At 39.9% G+C, this 19,393-nt stretch overlaps 1 pseudogene across 1 annotated transcript in view; it reads left to right on the top strand.

Moving 5' to 3' along the window:
* Window positions 1-19,393, top strand: part of LOC309617546 (large ribosomal subunit protein eL31 pseudogene) — a 92,467-nt pseudogene that overhangs the window by 2,867 nt on the left and 70,207 nt on the right. Inside the window, exons 2-3 of the transcript XR_014249819.1 lie at window positions 1,486-1,562; window positions 17,519-17,596. The product of XR_014249819.1 is annotated as a large ribosomal subunit protein eL31 pseudogene (transcript). The remainder of the gene's footprint in view (window positions 1-1,485; window positions 1,563-17,518; window positions 17,597-19,393) is intronic.

The raw sequence follows: 19,393 nt of genomic DNA, 5'->3' as shown, positions 1-19,393 counted from the left end.
GGAGAAAAGGGAGCTGTTTAGTGGGTATAGAGTTTCATATTTGCAACATGAAGGAAGTCTGGAGATTTGTTTCACAACAATGTGCATATACTTAACACTACTTACTGTACCCTTAAAAATGGCTAAGATGGTAAAATTTATATGTTTTCTTTTTATACAATAAAAGAAGTGTAGATCCAAAGAGTTCTCATTACAAGGGAAAAAACTTATTTTTCTGGTATCTCTATGAGATGATGGATGCTAACTAAACTTATTTTGGTGATCACTTCACAATATACGTAAATCAAGTCATTATGCTGTACACCTTAAACCTGTGCAATGATGTATGTCAATTATATCTCAATAAAACTGGAAAAAAACTTTAAAGCCATGAAAATGTAAGCTTCATGAGGGCAAGGTGGTTTTATTTATTTATTTATTTAGGTCTGTTTTATTTTCTTCTATATGCTTAGTGACCAGAAGAGCCTCTGGCACATAATCGGCACTCAATCCATATTTGATGAATGAATGGATTAGAAAATACCATGACTAATGGATTGCCATTACTCTTTATCTTCTTGTTAAGTGAATTACAACAAGGAGATACTAGGTTTAACTGAAAATATTACTAGTGTGGAAGGAAGATTCAGAGACAAAGACATTTAGAAAGTTTACTTTCAAAGAGGTGCAAGGAAATGGTCAATAAGCACTTGAAAAGTTGCTCAACATCATGAGCCATTAGGAAAATGCAAATCAACATCATAATGGGATATCACTTCACACCCACTATGATGGCTGTTAAAAAAAAACAGCAGTAACAGTGGTGGCAAGGATGTGGAGAAATTGTAATGCTCACACACTGCTGGTAGGAATGTAAAATGGTTCAGCGACTTTGGAAAACGGTTTGGCAGTTTCTCAAAAGGTTAAAAATATAGTTACCATATGACCCATCAGTTCCACTCCTAGAGAAATGAAAACTTATGTCCACATAAAACTTTTACAAGAATGTCCATAGTAGCATTATTCATAATAGCCAGAAAATGGAAACAACCCAAATATCTATCAGCTGATGAATGGATAAATAAAATGTGATATATCCATACCATGGAATATTACTTGAGAAGAAAAAAGAATGTTGTACTGATGCATGCTGCAACATGGATGAACCTTGAAAACATTGTGCTAAGTGAAAGAAGCCAGTGGAAAAGAGCATATTTTGTGTAATTCCATTTATATCAAATGTCCAAACTAGACAAAAAAGAGACTAGTGGTTGCTTAGAGTTGAGTGTGAGGATGTATGTGGTGGGGACGGGTAGTGGGTGGGTGTGGAGATCGACTGCTTACAGATGCAGGGTTTCTTTTGGGGGCAATGAAAATATTCTAAAATTGATTGTGTTGATGGTGGTGCGATTGTGAATATACTAAAAACCATCGAACTATACACTAAATGGATGAATTGTATGGTATGTGAACTATACCTCCACAACACTGTTTTTTTTTTTAAAGGTGCAAAGGAGTCAGACTTCAGGAAGACCAACTCAAATATTTGGCATTTAAAGGAATTTCAAGTTTTTAAAAGAAAGGTAAGAAACCTGAGAAATTACCAGTTTCATTCATCTGATCATGGTAGGAACAGTAACTTTTTCTCATGTTAACCATATCTACAAAGGACTGTGACATTGTTTCAGACACTAGCATTCTAAGTCAGGGATAGCACCATTTTTTATTAGGGAGTCCACACTTGTAGGAATTGCTTAGTTTTTAAGTTTTTCCTCAGGACTGAAATTAGATGAGATGACCCCATCATCATTTGTTCATCTTGGGGTACAAAGTGCTTATTTTTCCTGATTCTAGCATTTCATAATGGAAGCAGGGCAAAGCATCGGTGGGGCTTGCACACTGGGAAAAATAAGAAATTTCTAGAAAAACACCTGGGATGTTTCTATAAATAGCAGAATTAGTTCGTATATTATACTAGTGCTGTTTTCTGTTCTCTAAAATAATTTTGAATTCTGACAATGAAAATTTTAAATGTGTATAAAAGAAACAATAGTATAGTTAATATCCATATATCCATCATCCATTATCAAGACTTTGCCATATTTCTTCTTTCCTCCTTTTCCTTGTTTTCTTTGTTGAAGTATTTATAAAGCAAATCCTAGGTACATGTCATTTCCTCTCATACCCCTCAGTATGCATCTCTAAAAACCTAATTTCTTAATTACAATTCCACATTGCATCAAATAATCGGATCTCTTCAGCTGTATCCAAAATATCTTTTTATAGTTGGTTCATTTGGGTTAGGATCTGAACAAGTTTCAAATATTACTTTTAGTTTTACATCTCTTAAATTTCTCTTAATCTTTTCATGCCATTGACTTAATTGTCGAAACAGTTGTCCTGTGAAATTTCCCACATTCTGGATGTGGCAGACATTCTTGTGGTGTCATTTAACTTGTTCCTCTAACGCCCAAACATCCATTAAATGGAATTTAGCTCTAGAGCATGTATTTTCAACTGGGGCGATAGTGGAAATTTTACATTGTTACTTTTCTCTCCTGATCTTGTTATCTCTATTCCACGTTTTCCGCCAATTTTATGTTAGTGTGATACTTTTTTATTCTTAAAAGTATTTTACTGATTATTTTTCTGTGCAACAAAAATATGGACTGATGTGGCAGACTGCTAGACATTCCCCAATACCCATTCTCTCCTTCTTTTCCGGTATTAAAACTCCTGGACTAGGACCACTTTTCTTGTGAATTTCTCAGCTTGGGGTCCCAGACCATGCAGGCAGAATGCATTTGAACACCAAATCCGCGTAAAGGAATGCCTATGGTTACAGATTCTCACCGGAGAGGTTTTTTCTTCCCAGAGGCCAGACCGAGAGAGATTTCTTTTTTTTTTTTTTTAATTGCCTGATTGATATAATCTTACCTGTGTAGCTTGTTTTTTTTTTTTAACATCTTTATTGGAGTATAATTGCTTTACAATGGTGTGTTAGTTTCTGCTTTATAACAAAGTGAATCAGTTATACATATACATATGTCCCCAAATATCTCTTCCCTCTTGCATGTCCCTCCCTCCCACCCTCCCTATCCCACCCCTCTAGGTGGTCACAAAGCCCCGAGCTGATCTCCCTGTGCTATGCGGCTGCTTCCCACTAGCTATCTATTTTACGTTTGGTAGTGTATATATGTCCATGCCACTCTCTCACTTTGTCCCAGCTTACCCTTCCCCCTCCCCGTATCCTCAAGTCCATTCTCTAGTAGGTATCCATCTTTATTCCCTTCTTGCCCTTAGGTTCTTCATGACCATTTTTTTTTTTTTAGATTCCATATGTATGTGTTAGCATACAGTATTTGTTTTTCTCTTTCTGACTTACTTCACTCTGTATGACAGTCTCTAGGTCCATCCACCTCACTACAAATAACTCAGTTTCATTCCTTTTTATGGCTGAGTAACATTCCATTGTATATATGTGCCACATCTTCTTTATCCATTCATCTGTTGATGGACACTTCGGTTGCTTCCATGTCCTGGCTATTGTAAATAGAGCTGCAATGAACATTTTGGTACATGACTCTTTTTGAATTATGGTTTTCTCAGGGTATATGCCCAGTAGTGGGATTACTGGGTCATATGGTAGTTCTATTTTTAGTTTTTTTAAGAACGTCCATACTGTTCTCTGTAGTGGCTGTATCAATTTACATTCCCACCAACAGTGCAAGAGGGTTCCCTTTTCTCCACACCCTCTCCAGCATTTATTGTTTGTAGATTTTTTGATGATGGCCATTCTGACCGGTGTGAGATGATATCTCGTTGTAGTTTTGATTTGCATTTCTCTAATGATTAATGATGTTGAGCATTCTTTCATGTGTCTGTTGGCAATCTGTATATCTTCTTTGGAGAAATGTCTGTTTAGGTCTTCTGCCCATTTTTGGATTGGGTTGTTTGTTTTTTTAATATTGAGCTGCATGAGCTGCTTGTAAATTTGGGAGATTAATCCTTTGTCAGTTGCTTCGTTTGCAAATATTTTCTCCCATTCTGAGGGTTGTCTTTTTGTCGTTTTTATGGTTTCCTTTGCTGTGCAAAAGCTTTGAAGTTTCATTAGGTCCCATTTGTTTATTTTTGTTTTTATTTCCATTTCTCTAGGAGGTGGGTCAAAAAGGATCTTGCTGTGATTTATGTCATAGAGTGTTCTGCCTATGTTTTCCTCTAAGAGTTTGATGGTGTCTGGCCTTACATTTAGTTCTTTAATCCATTTTGAGTTTATTTTTGTGTATGGTGTTAGGGAGTGTTCTAATTTCATTCTTTTACATATAGCTGTCCAGTTTTCCCAGCACCACTTATTGAAGAGGCTGTCTTTTCCCCACTGTATATTCTTGCCTCCTTTATCAAAGATGAGGTGACCATATGTGCGTGGGTTTATCTCTGGGCTTTCCATCCTGTTCCATTGATCTATATTTCTGTTTCTGTGCCAGTACCATACTGTCTTGATTATTGTAGCTTTGTAGTATAGTCTGAAGTCAGGGAACCTGATTCCTCCAGCTCCATTTTTCTTTCTCAAGATTGCTTTGGCTATTCGGGGTCTTTTGTGTTTCCATACAAATTGTGAAATTTTTTGTTCTAGTTCTGTGAAAAATGCCAGTGGTAGTTTGATAGGGATTGCATTGAATCTGTAGATTGCTTTGGGTAGTAGAGTCATTTTCACAATGTTGATTCTTCCAATCCAAGAACATGGTATATCTCTCCATCTGTTTGTATCATCTTTAATTTCTTTCATCAGTGTCTTATAATTTTCTGCATACAGGTCTTTTGTCTCCTTAGGTAGGTTTATTCCTAGATATTTTATTCTTTTTGTTGCAATGGTAAATGGGAGTGTTTTCTTTTTTTTTTTTTTGGGGGAGTGTTTTCTTAATTTCACTTTCAGGTTTTTCATCATTAGCATATAGGAATGCAAGAGATTTCTGTGCATTAATTTTGTATCCTGCTACTTTACCAAATTCATTGATTAGCTCTAGTAGTTTTCAGATAGCATCTTTAGGATTCTCTATATATAGTATCATGTCATCTGCAAACAGTGACAGCTTTACTTCTTCTTTTCCAATTTGGATTCCTTTTATTTCTTGTTCTTCTCTGATTGCTGTGGCTAAAACTTCCAAAACTATGTTGAATAATAGTGGTGAGAGTGGGCAACCTTGTGTTGTTCCTGATCTTAGTGGAAATGGTTTCAGTTTTTCACCATTGAGGACAATGTTGGCTGTGGGTTTCTCGTGTATGGCCTTTATTATGTTGAGGAAATTTCCCTCTATGCCTACTTTCTGGAGCGTTTTTATCATAAATGGGTGTTAAATTTTGTCAAAAGCTTTTTCTGCATCTATTGAGATGATCATATGGTTTTTCTCCTTCAATTTGTTAGTATGGTGTATCACGTTGATTGATTTGCATATATTGAAGAATCCTTGCATTCCTGGGATGAACCCCACTTAATCATAGTGTATGATCCTTTTAATGTGCTGTTGGATTCTGTTGGCTAGTATTTTGTTGAGGGTTTTTACATCTATGTTCTTCAGTGATATTGGCCTGTAGTTTTCTTTCTTTGCGACATCTTTGTCTGGTTTTGGTATCAGAGTGATGATGACCTCGTAGAATGAGTTTGGGAGTGTTCCTCCCTCTGCTATATTTTGGAAGAGTTTGAGAAGGATAGGTGTTAGCTCTTCTCTAAATGTTTGATAGAATTCGCCTGTGAAGCCATCTGGTCCTGGACTTTTGTTTTTTGGAAGATTTTTAATCACAGTTTCAATTTCAGTGCTTGTGATTGGTCTGTTCATATTTTCTATTTCTTCCTGGTTCAGTCTTGGAAGGCTGTGCATTTCTAAGAATTTGTCCATTTGTTCCAGGTTGTCCATTTTATTGGCATATAGTTGCTTGTAGTAATCTCTCATGATCCTTTGTATTTCTGCAGTGTCAGTTGTTACCTCCCTTTTTTCATTTCTAATTCTATTGATTTGAGTCTTTTCTCTGTTTTTCTTGATGAGTCTGGCTAATCGTTTATCAATTTTATTGTCTCAAAGAACCACCTTTTAGTTTTATTGATCTTTGCTATCGTTTCCTTCATTTCTTTTTTATTTATTTCTGATCTGATCTTTTATGATTTCTTTCCTTCTGCTAACTTAGGGGTTTTTTTGTTCTTCTCTAAGTGCTTTAGGTGTAAGGTTAGGTTGTTTATTTGAGATGTTTCTTGTTTCTTAAGGTAGGATTGTATTGCTATAAACTTCCCTCTTAGAACTGCTTTTGCTGCATCGCATAGGTTTTGGGTCATCGTGTTTTCATTGTCATTTGTTTCTGGGTATTTTTTGATTTCCTCTTTGATTTCTTCAGTGATCTGTTGGTTATTAAGTAGTGTGTTGTTTAGCCTCCATGTGTTTGTATTTCTTACAGATTTTTTCCTGTAATTGATATCTCGTCCCATGGCATTGTGGTCAGAAAAGATACTTGATATGATTTCAATTTTCTTAAATTTACCAAGGCTTGATTTGTGACCCAAGGTATGATCTGTCCTGGAGAATGTTCCATGAGCACTTGAGAAGAATGTATATTCTGTTGTTTTTGGATGGAATGTCCTATAAATATCAATTAAGTCCATCTTGTTTAATGTGTCATTCAAAGCTTGTGTTTCCTTATTTATTTTCATTTTGGATGGTCTGTCCATTGGTGAAAGTGGAGTGTTAAAGTCCCCTACTATGATTGTGTTACTGTCGATTTCCCCTTTTATGACTGTTAGTATTTTCCTTATGTACTGAGGTGCTCCTATGTTGGCTGCATAAATATTTACAATTGTTATATCTTCTTCTTGGATTGATCCCTTGATCCTTATGTAGTGTCCTTCTTTGTCTCTTGTAATAGTCTTTGTTTTAAAGTCTATTTTGTCTGATATGCGAATTGCTACTCCAGCTTTCTTTTGATTTCCATTTGCATGGAATATCTTTTTCCATCCCTTCACTTTCAGTCTGTATGTGTCCCTAGGTCTGAAGTGGGTCTCTTGTAGACAGCATATATACGGGTCTTGTTTTTGTATCCATTCAGCCAATCTATGTCTTTTGGTTGGAGCATTTAATCCATTTACATTTAAGGTAATTATCGATATGTATGTTCCTATTACCATTTTCTTAATTGTTTTGGGTTTATTATTGTAGGTCTTTTCCTTCTCTTGTGTTTCCTGCCTAGAGAAGTTCTTTTAGCATTTGTTGTAAAGCTGGTTTGGTGGTGCTGAATTCTCTTAGCTTTTGCTTGTCTGTAAAGGTTTTAATTTCTCCATCAAATCTGAATGAGATCCTTGCTGGGTAGAGTAATCTTGGTTGTAGGTTTTTCTCCTTCATCACTTTAACTATGTCCTGCCACTCCCTTCTGGCTTGCAGAGTTTCTGCTGAAAGATCAGCTCTTAGCCTTATGGGGATTCCCTTATGTGTTATTTGTTGTTTTTCCCTTGCTGCTTTTAATATTTGTTCTTGGTATTTAATTTTTGATAGTTTGATTAATGTGTCTTGGCCTGTTTCTCCTTGGATTTATCCTGTATGGGACTTTCTGTGCTTCCTGGACTTGATTAACTATGTCCTTTCCTATATTAGGGAAGTTTTCAACTATAATCTCTTCAAATATTTTCTCAGTCCCTTTCTTTTTCTCTTCTTCTTCTGGGACCCCTATAATTCGAATGTTGGTGCGTTTAATGTTGTCCCATAAGTCTCTGAGACTGTTCTCAATTCTTTTCATTCTTTTTTCTTTATTCTGCTCTGTGGTAGTTATTTCCATTATTTTATCTTCCAGGTCACTTATCCATTCTTCTGCCTCAGTTATTCTGCTATTGATCCCTTCTAGAGAATTTTTAATTTCATTTATTCTGTTGTTCATCACTGTTTGTTTGCTCTTTAGTTCTTCTAAGTCCTTGTTAAACGTTTCTTGTATTTTCTCCATTCTATTTCCAAGATTTTGGATCATCTTTACTGTCATTATTCTGAATTCTTTTTCAGGTAGACTGCCTATTTCCTCTTCATTTGTTAGGTCTGGTGGGTTTTTGCCTTGCTCCTTCATCTCCTGTGTGTTCCTCTGTCTTCTCATTTTGCTTAACTTACTGTGTTTGGGGTCTCCTTTTCGCAGGCTGCAGGTTCGTAGTTCCCGTTGTTTTTGGTGTCTGTCCCCAGTGGCTAAGGTTGGTTTAGTGGGTTGTGTAGGCTTCCTGGTGGAGGGGACTAGTGCCTGTGTTCTGGTGGATGAGGCTGGATCTTGTCTTTCTGGTGGGCATGTCCACGTCTGGTGGTGTGTTTTGGGGTGTCTATGGCCTTATTATGATTTTAGGCAGCCTCTGTGCTAATGGATGTGGCTGTGTTCCTGTCTTGCTAGTTATTTGGCATAGGGTGTCCAGCACTGTAGCTTGCTGGCCGTTGAGTGGAGCTGGGTCTTGGTGTTGAGATGGAGATCTCTGGAAGGTTTTCGCCATTTGGTATTACATGGAGCTGGGAGGTCTCTTGTGGAGCAGTGTCCTGAACTTGGCTCTCCCACCTCAGTGGCACAGCCCTGATGCCTGGCTGGAGCACCAAGAGCCTGTCCTCCACACGGCTCAGAATAAAAGGGAGGAAAAAAAGAAAGAAAGAAGAAGATAAAATAAAATAAAGTAAAATAAAATACAATAAATTATTAAAAAATAAAAAATAATTATTAAGAAAAAAAATTTTTAAGTAAAAAAAAAAAAAACAAACCAAGAGACAGACAGAACCCTAGTTCAAATGGTAAAAGCAAAGCTATACAGACAAAATCACACACAGGAGCATACACATACACACTCACAAAAAGAGAAAAAGGGAAAAATATACATATATCGTTGCTCCCAAAGTCCACCTCCTCAATTTGGGATGGTTCGTTGTCTCTTCAGGTATTCCACAGATGCAGGGTACATTAATTTGATTGTGGAGATGTAATCCTCTGCTCCTGAGGCTGCTGGGAGAAATTTCCCTTTCTCTTCTTTGTTCGCACAGCTCCCGGGGTTCAGCTTTGGATTTGGCCCCGCCTCTGCATGTAGGTCGTCTGAGGGCGTCTGTTCTTTGCTCAGACAGGACGGGGTTAAAGGAGCGGCTGATTCAGGGGCTCTGGCTCACTCAGGGCCGGGGGAGGGAGGGGTACGGATGCGGGGCGAGCCTGCGGCAGCAGAGGCCAACATGACGTTGCAGCAGCCTGAGGCGTGCCACGCGTTCTCCCGGGGAAGTTGTCCCTGGATCACGGGACCCTGGCAGTGGCGGGCTGCACAGGCTCCCGGTAGGAGAGGTGTGGAGAGTGACCCGTGCTTGCACACAGGCTTCTTGGTGGCGGCATCAGCAGCCTTAGCGTCTCATGCCTGTCTCTGGGGTCCGCGCTGATAGCTGGGGCTCACGCCTGTCTCTGGAGCTCGTTTAGGCGGCGCTCTGAATCCCCTCTCCTCGCGCACCAGGAAACAAAGAGGCAAGAAAAAGTCTCTTGCCTCTTCGGCAGTTCCAGACTTTCTCCCGTACTCCCTCCCGGCTAGCCGTGGCGCACTAGCCCCTTCAGGCTGTGTTCACGCAGCCAACCCCAGTCCTCTCCCTGCAATCCGACTGAAGCCCGAGCCTCAGCTCCCAGCCCCGCCCGCCCCGGCGGGGGAGCAGACAAGCCTCTCGGGCTGGTGAGTGCTGCTCGGCACCGATCCTCTGTGCGGGGATCTCTCCGCTTTGCCCTCCGCACCCCTGTGGCTGCGCTCTCCTCCGTGGCTCCGAAGCTTACCCCCTCTGCCACCCGCAGTCTCCACCCGCGAAGGGGCTTCCTAGTGCGTGGAAACCTTTCCTCCTTCACGGCTCCCTCCCACTGGTGCAGGTCCCGTCCCTATTCTTTTGTCTCTGTCATTTCTTTTTTCTTTTGCCCTACCCAGGTACATGGGGAGTTTCTTGCCTTTTGGGAGGTCTGAGGTCTTCTGCCAGCGTTCAGTAGGTGTTCTGTAGGAGTTGTTCCACATGTAGATGTATTTCTGATGTATTTGTGGGGAGGAAGGTGATCTCCACGTCTTACTCTTCCGCCATCTTGAAGCTCCTCCGAGATTTCTTTTTAATTCATCCTTTCATTCAAGCTTAACATTTGAAGGGTCCTGACTTCATGCAGAGTTTAAATTACAACTCCCTGCCTTACCTGGGCCTAAGGCTTCCTCTCCTAGTCTTAAAATCCAAACCTCTTGGTTACTGAGATAGCACCAGCATAACCATAGTCTTTTTTCCTAGTTTTCAGTTCCCTCTTTATTTGTGCTCCTTGGGAGGTACCCTTACCCTCTTGCAAAGTTAGCTCTGAATCTAAAAAAGTGTATGTTAGATTTTATCTAACATATCTAGGTGTTTTGAAGCCCACACATTTTCGCATTGTCTTGTTTGTGATAGTGCTATAGAGATTCCCATACTTTTAGCTCCCTCCAGCCTGATGCTTCCTCCTTCCATTCTTTCCCGCTGGAATTCTTCTTCCATGGCAGATTAAAATTCCCTGCCATTCCCAAATTGTTGAGCATAGTTCCTTCACCTCTTTGCTTTAACCATAGCTCGGCTGTTCCCCCAAAGATACTGCCACCTGTACAGCCAGCTTGAAATTGCTTTTTTTTCACCTAGTCTAGAAATCTAACTTACTGTCCTTTCAGGATTTCTAGTCTCTCAGAGTCATGCAATAACTATCCTTTAAAATATAGGCTATAACACAACATTTTAAATCAACTATACTCCAATAAAAATTTTAAAAATAAATAAAATATAGGCTATATTACTTTATACCCTTTCTGTACACTCTCCTTTAATTTTACTTAGGGCCTTGACATGTGGGAAATTTCAGTATTTCTGTGGATAACCCAACCAACACCTATAAAGGCCTCCTGCCTATCTCGAACTTGAGGAGCTATATATAAATCTTACCCCATTATGGCCACCCATTCCCACAGGCACACCTTGTTCTTTTTTTTTAATAATAAAGTTATTTATTTATTTATTTTTGGCTGCATTGGGTCTTTGTTGCTATGCACAGGCTTTCTCTAGTTATGGCGAGCGGGGGCTACTCTTCATTGCAGTGCGTGGGCTTCTCATTGCAGTGGCTTCTCTTGTTGTGGAGCACAGGCTCTAGGCGCACGGGCTTCAGTAGTTGTGGCTCACGGGCTCTAGAGTGCAAGCTCAGTAGTTGTGGCACACGGGCTTAGTTGCTCCGCAGCATGTGGGATCTTTCCGGACCAGGGATCGAACCCATGTCCCCTGCACTGGCAGGCGGATTCTTAACCACTTCGCCACCAGGGAAGTCCCTACACCTTGTTCTTTATCATGATCTTGAACTAGACTTTTTTAGGAATCTTAAATCCTGATGTATAATTAACTCACTGCAATCTTCTTGCCGTCCAACTCAATCACAGTTTACACCTAGACATTATTCAACCCTCTGATCTCTCCACACTTTCCTCCTAAGTCTGTCAACTCCCCCGCATTTTTACTCTTCTCTTTCTTTCCAACATATACCCCATGGTGCAATACATACCCACGTTCTTGCCAGCCACTTGAACTTAGCTTCCTTATCTTTGTGTAGCATCTACTGTGGAAAGTCTCTACCTGAGATTAATCTAACCCTGAGCGCTCTCCATTTCTATACCTAAAAAAAAAAAGAAAGAAAAAAGGTAAATTGGTGCTATTGGTGCATGGTGTCCAGCCTCGCTGAAAATCCTTTTACAAATACTGCACCAGTGCCGCCTTAGAAGCCTTGAGTTGAAGATGGCAGAGCACATAATGGAAGGAGCCCGAGTACCTGCAATACCGCTTAGAGAAGAGCCATTTACTGAACATGTTGGGCTTTATTTGTGCAAGAAAGAAACTTCAATTGTGTTTGAGCCATCAAACATTTGGGGATTTGTTATAGCAACTTCCATTGCCTTAACTAATGCAATGAGATACCATTTCAAAATTTTAATTTTCATCAGTAATAAGAGAAAATTTTATTCAGGCGCAGTAATGTAAAATTTAATCCCTCTGTTTTAAAATACATCATCAATGATACAATTAAAAATAGCACATGCTTTGGAGACATTTCTCCAAAAAAGATACTCAGTGGCCAATAAGCTCATGAAAAGATGTTTGACGTTGTTGATCATTAAGGAAATGCAAATCAAATCCACAATGAGATATCACTGCACACCCACTAAGATGGCTATGATAAACAGACAAATGATAAAATAACAAGTGTTGGCAAGGCTATGGAGAATTAGGAGCTCTCATATGCAGCTTGTGGGACTGTAAAATGGTACAGCTGCTGTGGAAAACAGTTTGTTGATTCCTCAAAAAGATAAACAGAATTGTTAGCAATTCTACTTCTACGTTTATATCCAAAATAATTGAAAATAGGAGTCCAAACAAAAACTTGTTCATGAATATTCTTGGCAGCACTATTTACAATAGCCATAAGGTGGAAACAACCCAAATGTCCATTAATGGATGAACAGAGAAACGAATTATGATGTATACACAAAATGGGATATTATTTAGCCATAAAAATGGATGAAGTATTGATACTGCTACAGCTTGGATGAACCTTGAAAATATTATACTAAGTTAAAAAAGCCAGACACAAAAGGTCACATATTGTGTGATTCCTTCTGTATGGAATATCCAGAATAGGCAAATCCATAGAGAGAGAAAGCAGATTAGAGGTTGTCAGGGGCTGGTGATAGGAGGCTAGGGAGTGATTACTTAATGGATAGGGGGTCTTCTTCTAGAGCGATGAAAAAGTTTTGAAACTAAAGAGAGGTGGTTGTACAACATGATGAATACACTAAGTTCCACTGAAATATACAGTTTAAAATGGTTCATTGTATGTTATGTGAATTTCACCTCAGAAAAGAAAACAACCATGAAACTAAAAAGGAAAAAAAAAAAGTTAAGCCCCCTGTATTCCTCGTGACCAGAGATGACCACTGTTACCATTTTGTTGTGCTGAATTTCCTTCCAGACTTTTTTTTAATGTGTACTAAACATAGTGATTTGTAAAACATGTTATTTTATTTAATAGACCATCCATCTTCAAGATTTAAAACATAGCACACAATGGTGATGGAAATTGTCTGTATCTTGACTGTATCAGTGTTAATATCCTGGTTGCGATATTGTATTATATGTCTGCAAAATGTTATCTTTGGGGGTGGGAGCACTAAAATCAGTTTCATTCGAAAATATAAAATATGAAACATATTGGAAAACAACATTTTTCCATATTTTAAAATTTAATTTTTTGAATAGGTGATATAGTCACAAGGTTCAGAAAATTTTAAATAAACAGAGTCATAATAAGTTTCGTCCTTATTTATCATCTCTGCAATCCACCCTGCCTTATCCCCTATGGGGTCACTGTTTTTAGTGTCCCGTGTATCCTTCCACACTTTCTCCAGGCGTATACAAGTAAATTGGAATACAGATTTATATTCCCCATTAATACGAAAAATAGCATAAAATCACAGTTTTGTACTTTTCTTTTTTCTTTCACAATGTATGTATATTGGGGAATATTGGGGAGCTTTCCATATATGAACACAGAGAAATACCTCTCTGTCTCTCTGTCTCTCTCTTTCCACCTCCCTCTCTCTCTCTCTCTCTCTCTCTTTCTCTCCTGCTACATAGTATTCCAACATATGGTTATACCATAATTTTTGCCCCCAAATTTTGTCTATCACTAAGGCATTGGTTAATCAATTAATTAATTGCTTAATAAATAAATTATGGTATAGTTTGAAGGACACTGGGAGAGAAGCCCGGGGGCAGGACACCTTCCCCCAGGAAGCAGTGGCAGAAGACACGGGGGCTGCCAGCAGAGGCTTGCCTAGAGGGTGAGTAGTAGAGCCCACCAGGTAGAGAAACGCATGAGCCATCCTCCAAAAGTAGTGAAGGTGACCCCACTGCTGGCAGGAACACATTGCTTCTAGAAGCAGAGAGTGACAATGAGGTTCTCTCCCAGCCCACACTTCTCGCTCAGGCTCGTGACTCAGCCTCCCTACTGCTCCCTTCCAGTATTTCTACATCAAAGTCTTCCCTTTAAGAATCAGAGGTTCCCATTGACTAAATCCTCCCTTTCTGAGGCCACCTTATCCATGCTTCAGTAGCCATAAGTTGATGACTCCCAAATGTACATCTCTAGTCTAGACTTCTCTTCTGAACTTCAGAGTTGCACATCCAGCTGCCTTCTTGCATCTCCACTTGGAGGTCTCAAAAGCACCACCAATTCTTCATTTCCAAGATATCACTCACGTTACATCTTCCCATATCTGGCCTTCTTCCAGTGTTCCTTCTCGCAGAGAATGGCGTCTCCATCCAACTGCACAAGCTACAAACCTAAGACATCTTCAGTACCTCCTTTTCCTGCATTTCCCCATATCCGGTCTGCCCGATATCCTCTGGATGTGGCCCCTTCCATCTCCACTGCTCATTCTAATACAAGTAACCACAGGTTACCACAATCTCTTTTAACTGGTACGTTGCAGCCAAAGTGTTTCTTTTTTTTTTTTTTTTTAACTTGAAATCTTATGTTGTCACTTGCTTAAACCCTTTAATAACTTTCCATTGCTTTTAAAATTGAACAGAATTCCTAGCATGGCCTTTAAGGTCCTACATGGTCAGACCCTGCCTACTTTCCTCCATTCTTACCTTGCACCACACAGCTGCCGGCTCTTGGGGCTTTCCTACTGCAAGGTCATGCTCCCTCCTGCCATAGGCCTTTTGCTCACACTTTTCCTTCTGTCTGTATCATTAACTTCTATTCAGTCTTTAAAGCACAACTCATAGAAGTCTTCTGCTGACCCTCTGCTTTGGTCAGCTTCCTTTTCTTCATTGCTCTGATCTCCTTTTGTTTTATATATATATATATATATATATATATATATATATATATATATATATATATATATATATATATTCCTTTGAGTGTTTCCAACATTTGATCAGCATCTGTCTCCTCCACTAGGCTGTAAGCAACCTGAGTCTAGGGACTGCCCGTTTTTGCTTATCATTGTCACACAGAAATTAAATTTTGAATAAATGAATGACTGCCCGTGGCGTAACAATGCACGGTGCGTCTTTACCGCCCTTACCATCTCCTTGGAGACACAGCCCTCTCTCTTGCCTCCTGGGCTGCAGAGGAAGAAGCATCCACCAGCCAGGAGCTTGTGCTTTGGAGTCAGGGAGAGCTGGGCCTGTTTTGGCGCTGCCATTTACCAGCTGCGGATTCTTGAGCAAGTCCCTTTATCTCTCTGAACTTAAGTTTCCCAGTCTTTAAAAGAGGGTTACCACTTACCTCATAAGGTTGTTGTTGTTGTTTTAGTCACACCCAGTACATTTAATATATATATATTTTAAAGAATCATCTTGGGGACTTCCGTGGTGGCGCAGTGGTTAAGACTCCGTGCTCCCAACGCAGGGGCCCGGGTTCAATCCCTGGTCGGGGAACTAAGATCCCACATGCCACAACTAAGCCCGCGCGCCACAACCAGAGAGAGAAGCCCACGCACCGCAACGAAGAGCCCACACGCCGCCACAACAAAGACCCATTGCAGCCAAAATAAATAAATAAATAAATAAATTTATTTATTTTTAAAAAACGTCATTGTGGGGACAATTAGAAACTTGGAAAATGGACAGTGTATTAGATGATTCTTTTTTTTTTTTTTTTGCCCACACTGCATGCATGCCGGATCTTAGTTCCTTGACCAGGGATCGAACCTGTGCCCCCTGCATTGGAAGCACGGAGTCTTAACCGCTGGACTGCCAGGGAAGTCCCCACAATGACTTTTTTTAGTGTTTCTTTTTTGAATCTAGGATCCAATCAAAGTTCACCCATTGCGTTTAGATGTCATACGTCTTTAGTCTCCTTTAATTTAAAGCACTTCACCTTACTTTTTAAATCTTTTGTCTGTCATGATATTAACACTTTTGAAGAGTCCAGGCCCATTGTCTGGTAGAATGTCCTCTGTTCAGCGTTTGCTGCCTCCTTTTTAGATTCAGGTGAGACATTTTTGGTGAGAGGACCACATCAACGAGGATGTGTACTTCCCCATACACTCAGCCGGGGGCACACAGTATCAATTTGTCCCAGGATTGGTGATGCTAAATTCAATCACTTGGTTAAGGTGGTGTTACCTAACAGAGCTGTGATGGGGGATTAAATGAAGGAATGTACCCAAGGGGTCTGGTCCATAAACCTTAGTTCTTCCCCGTTCCCCTTCAGCCTTCACTTTGGGGCAGATGCACGACATTCTTTTTTTTTTTTTTTTTTTTAAGATTTTTTGATGTGGACCATTTTTAAAGTCTTTATTGAATTTGTTACAGTAATGCTTCTAGGGGCTTCCCTGGTGGCTCAGTGATTAAGAATCCGCCTACCAATGCAGGGGACATGGGTTCGAGCCCTGGTCCTGGGAAGATCCCACATGCTGCAGAGCAACTAAGCCCATGCGCCACAACTACTGAGCCTGCGCTCTAGAGCTCACGAGCCACAACTACTGAGCCTGCGCGCCTAGAGCCCGTCGTCTGCAGCAAGAGAAGCCACCACAGTGAGAAGCCCACGTACTGCAATGAAGAGTAACCCCTGCTTGCCACAATTAGAGAAAGCCCTCGTGCAGCAACGAAGACCCAACACAGCCAAATAAATAAATAAATAAATAAATAAATAAATAAATAAATAAATAAATAAATAAATTCTTAAAGAAAAATAATGCTTCTGTTTTAGGTTTTAGTTTCTTGGCTCTGAGGCATGTGGGATCTTAGCTCCCTGACCAGGGATCAAACCCACACCCCCTGCATTGGAAGGTGAAGGCTTAACCACTGGACTGCTAGGGAAGTCCCAAGATACACAACATTCTTGACTACACTTTCTCACCACAAGTGCCTCTTGGTGGGACTGGTAGTTATCACTAATTTGAGACTACTTTTTTTAAAAATTAATTTTATTTATTTGGTTGCGCTGGGTCTTAGTTACAACATGTGGGCTCCTTAGTTGTGGCATGCGAACTCTTAGTTGTGGCATGCATGTGGGACCTAGTTCCCTGACCAGGAATCAAACCTGGGCCCCCTGCATTGGGAGTGCAGAGTCTTACCCACTGTGCCACCAGGGAAGTCCCAAACTTGAGACTACTTTTTAAAAAAATATTTTATTATGAAACTTTCAGGGGACTTCCCTGGTGGTCCATTGGTTAAGACTCTGCACTCTCAATGCAGAGGGCAAGGGTTCGATCCCTGGTCGGGGAACTAAGATCCCTCATGCCACATGGCGTGGCCGAAAAAAAAAAAAGGTAAGTGTGAATAAAATATAATTTAAAAAAATTTTTATTATGAAACTTTCAAATATACACAAAAGTAGAGAGAGTAGTTTAATGACTCTCAATGTATTCATCACCCAGTTCAAAAAAATTATCACCATTTTACCAGTAAGCTTTGTAATTACTTTTGAGTTTTATCCTTTGAGCCTCTTCTTTTCTTTCCCTAATACACAGGTCTTTGAATTCTGCAGGGGACATTTGGGAAAACTTTCCACCTATGAATTTTCCTTGTTCCCTTGGTCCAGCTTGCAGGTAAGTGCTAATGATAAATGCATGCTGTTGGAGATAGTAGGCACTGGTTCAGCATGTCCAGAAATGCTGCGGCACTTCTCAGACTGCACACCAGTTACCTGGGGGTCATGTGAAATTACAAATTCTGACTACATAGCTCTGGAATGGGGTCTGAAATTCTGCATTTCCAAACAGACTTCTAGGTAATGCCAGTGGTGCTGGTCTGAGAAAGTGCTTTGAGCAGGGAAGTGTTCTTAGAGGGTAAAATCTTGATATTTTGGATACAGACGATAAGAAACATCTGATAAGAAAGAAAGAAGCTAAGTAATGCCTGAGGTTCCTTCCAGCACTTAAATTCTTTGAGTCTTTGTTCCTAACCTCTAGCAATTGCAGAAGTAACTAAGCACAATGACTCCACTCCTACTTCTAGGAAGAAGCAAGCTTGAATTAAAGACTTGAAACCCCTGCATAAAATTGCAGTAGGTTTGTTCCAGTTCCTCCTATATAATCAACAATCCTAGGGTCGAGTTCGAGGCAATGGAAGCACTGCCCAGACTGTCACACAGATTTTTCCTTACCTTTTAAAATATTTGTTTCTGTAGGCAGGCAGATGTATAATTAAAGCAAAGACGAACCAGTCTGTGGAGGTGTGGCCCAATAATTTTTAATTCTCTAAGCACCCAGGTGACAGTTCATTATAGTCCTGAGAAATGAGAGGAGTGGTTAGAAAGTTCCAAAATATTTGCTCATGCTTTCACCTTAGATTATCATGTTGGTGTGGAATTTGGTCAATCAGCCACCACATATTAAGCATCTACTATGTGGACAAACAAGACAGAAACATCCTAGTGGTAGAGGAGACAGAAAATAAACATGCAAACAACTAAGACAATTTCAGATACTGAGACATGTTCTAAAGAATTGAAACAGACCCTGCTTTTCCTTGTTTCAGGCTTTACCTCCTTTTTTTTTCTTTCTCCTTTCCTTTCCTTTTTTTCCCCTTTCTGTCAGTCCTTCCCATGAACTTAATTAGCATTAGATGATTGAGAAGGCTTACAAAGATAGCTCTCAAAAGAACCCTTTCAACTGCTACCAAAATAGCACTACACCAGCAATTACAAGAAAGAGGCATGAATACCCCAATATATCCCACCCTTTTAAACTGCAGTGTTTTGCAGCAATTACAGATAAAGAAAATTGCAGCCTGGGACAATACCATAACCATATACCCCTTTCTTCTCTTGCCTTATAAAAACTCCAGTTCTGCTTCAGCTCGGGGAGTTAGCTAATTTTGAGGTGCTACCTGACACGCATCAGCTGAATATCTGAATTACTTTATTTTTTGTTCCTTGACAGAATATAAAATAGACCATTTTAAGGGGGAGAGACTGCTTTAGTTGGGATGGTCAGGGAAAATGTCTCTGAGGAGGATTCATTTGAATCGAGACTAATAATAATGTCAGCTTGAGATAATTTGGGGTAGAATGTTCTAAGCAGGAACCACACATACAAAGTCCAGGAAATTTGGTAGAAAGTGGAGAACATGGATGCAGGTGAGTGAATGAGGAGAGAAGGGCCACGTGGGTTGGAAACCCCTGGAGGTTTCTGTTTTTTTTGTTTTAACAGCTTTATTAAGACATAATTCAGAGAATTCCCTGGCGGTCCAGTGGTTGGGACTCCGCACTTTCACTGCCAAGGGCCCAGGTTCAATCCCTGGTCAGGGAACTAGGATCCCGCAAGCTGCACGGCGAAAAAAGACATAATTCATATACAATTCACCCATTTAAAGTGTACAATTTCAACGGTTTTTAATATGTT

The sequence above is a fragment of the Balaenoptera borealis genome (genome assembly GCF_965194805.1).
Source record: "Balaenoptera borealis genome assembly, chromosome: 19".
NCBI classification, from domain to species: domain Eukaryota; kingdom Metazoa; phylum Chordata; class Mammalia; order Artiodactyla; family Balaenopteridae; genus Balaenoptera; species Balaenoptera borealis.
Note: the sequence above shows the minus strand (reverse complement) of the source record. Positions and strands in the feature narration are given on the sequence as shown.